Below are 2,631 nucleotides of genomic sequence, written 5' to 3' on the forward strand. Positions count from 1 at the left end.
GATGCTGTGCACACTCAGTCATCATCATTTTTAAAAATAATTATTTAACTCATCATAACCACCATTATTATTTTAATTGACCAGAGAGAGACAAAAAGCAAGCAAGAGAGAGAAATTGAGAAAGCAAACTGCCCGGTCCAGGTCTTGAACAGTGGTCAGCCATGTGGGAATCTAGCACCTCAACCGCCACCACACCTGCCGGCCCCCGAGTCCTCATGATTTTCAGGGAAGGAAAAACATTCCACTAAAAATGAAGAAAGACAAGAGTGTTCAAATGCTACCTCCAAAGTGTCCAGCTGTTTGCATAGAATAGAGGAGATTTCCCAGTGCTAGTAAAAACCAGAAGAAACATTATAATAACTAGAAATGTCTGTAACTGCAAATAAGCTCAAGTATGAAGATTCACAAAAATAGAATAAGTACATGAAATTAGTTAAAATAACATCATAATGAACCACTCTGATTGTAAAAGTACTTTGACTCTTTAGAACATGTTCCGCAACTGACGACTCCAGAGACGGTCTTCTCTTCAGCACTTTATTTCCCCAGGTTATGTTACAGAAGTTCTTCCCCTCCTCCCCAACCCTAGGACCTTATAAAGGGCCCCTGGCCAATCGGGACGTTGTCCACGTGTGCGGAAATCAGTTCTCGGGTAGGGATTGGCTGCATGTGATGTTCCCGTGCTCTCCACGCTCCTCACGCACCACTTCCTCGAAGTTGTTTACAACTTCGAGCGCTTAGTGAGCTTCCGCTAGGTGCCATCTTTAAGATGAGCGCTGTAGGCGATGGGCGGGGGCGCTCCACAGTTCCCCCTTTTTTGTTTTTAAAGCAGGAGAGGGTAGAGGACTCAGCCCCCAGATGTTTGAGGACCATGTTAGGCAAACTGTTCTATGCTCTAGGGTATCGAGCCAATTGCCCACCTGTCCAACACCGATTTATTGGGGATGGGAAATAGCGGTGTCGACCCATATGCAGCTGGTCATGCCCTCCTCAGGGCAACCCTTTCAGGGACCCTGAGTGCAGTGTCTATGCTGTCATCCTGCCATTAGGGTTTGCCCAAAGTCGCGATCCAGATCTCTGGCGATTGTCCTATTTCAATAGCTGCGAAGGCTTGTGCTACAAGCGCACGATCACGCTTTTGTTGGCGGAGCATGGCGAGTGTCCTATTTCAATAGCTGCGAAGGCTTGTGCTACAAGCGCACGATCACGCTTTTGTTGGCGGAGCATTTTGAGTAGGCAGAAGAGGCATAGAGCACACAGGAACACAATCAACAGTGCCAGGGAGCCCATTCCCGCCCACTCTTTCAGGTGTGCAGCGGCCTGGGCTATCCAAGACGTGAGGGTGCGGGCCAGCTCTGGATCGACTCGGGTAGAGTTGATGTTGATAATTTCTAGGCGAAGAGTCTCTGTAAGCTTGTGGAATTCCCGGGTCCAGTTACCTGTGAGGTGGCGAGAAAGCTCTCGAGAGAGGTTAGCGGCAAGAGTCATGTTGTGATAAGGGATACCAGTTACACATAATGCTGGAGTGTGCCACTCACAACCTAGTTGAGCAAGGCGCCAGAGAATATCTACTTGCTCTTATACAAGGTCAACTCTTTGGTTAAGGATCATAATGCCACCACGCAGATGACTATTAATAGATGACTGAGTTGACAATGCTGCTGCAGTGGTGGCTGATAGGTTATTAATGGCTGTGTCTGTGGTCACTGACATCGACATGGCAACAGCAGCGGTTATCGCCGCGGCCGCAGCAGCGGCAATGGCAGTGACGATGGCTGCTGTAATCCCAAAATCTCTCTTCTGGCATCATGGCAAATCTTTGAAAACTTTCTAACACAGCTATGGTAAATGCCGCATTAATACCATAGGTCTGGACCGCTTCAGCCAAATGTTTTACTGTTTTGAAATCGAGGGGCTTATGATATCGGTTCCCTGCATTGTCTACAAAAACTGGGAAGGTCACCAGGTCCCCACTTGTATTAGCTGTCTGCCAAGTTTGGGGGTGGAAAGTTGTGCCTCCCTCTGCTGGCGGCGCCGTAGGATTATAGGGAGGGGGATTTGTGTACTTTTCTTTCTCTCTCTCATGGACTCTCTTCAAGAATGATTTAATTTTACCCTCTTCTTCTTCTTCTTCTTCTCCTCAATCCTCTTTTACTACACAGGTAGGTAGGACAGACCTTGGGGACACAGGGCAGGCCCCACCCTACTTGAGTCTCATGGATGAGACCCCTTGAAATCTTCACCCTAGTCTCTACTCCTTATTCATAGGTGTCTGTGTCTACAGGTTTCCTCTCCCAGCCTGCGCTGACTCACCCATTCTACCTCTCTCATCTCCTGAAGCATCTGCCAGACTCACCTGCACTCTTGCAGTGATACCAGTGTTCATGGCAAGACCATATGCTAATAGTAGCTGAAGCCAGGGAGGGGCAGCACAAGGATCCCACTCCACGAACCCACATGGCTGTCCTGGGTGTCCCCAGACTACCAGGCCAAGCCTTCCAGGCCGACATCCCATCTGCCCAGGAGCCCAGCCCCCACCGCAGAGGTCCCAGAGAACCCACTGAGACCGCAGACGCCGTCGCCTTCGCCTACCTTCCTTGTCCTCCACGGCCGGCCATTGGGTTCCGCTCC

This window comes from Tupaia chinensis, unplaced genomic scaffold, assembly GCF_000334495.1.
Source record: "Tupaia chinensis unplaced genomic scaffold, TupChi_1.0 Scaffold140301_1, whole genome shotgun sequence".
In the NCBI taxonomy this organism is placed as follows: domain Eukaryota; kingdom Metazoa; phylum Chordata; class Mammalia; order Scandentia; family Tupaiidae; genus Tupaia; species Tupaia belangeri.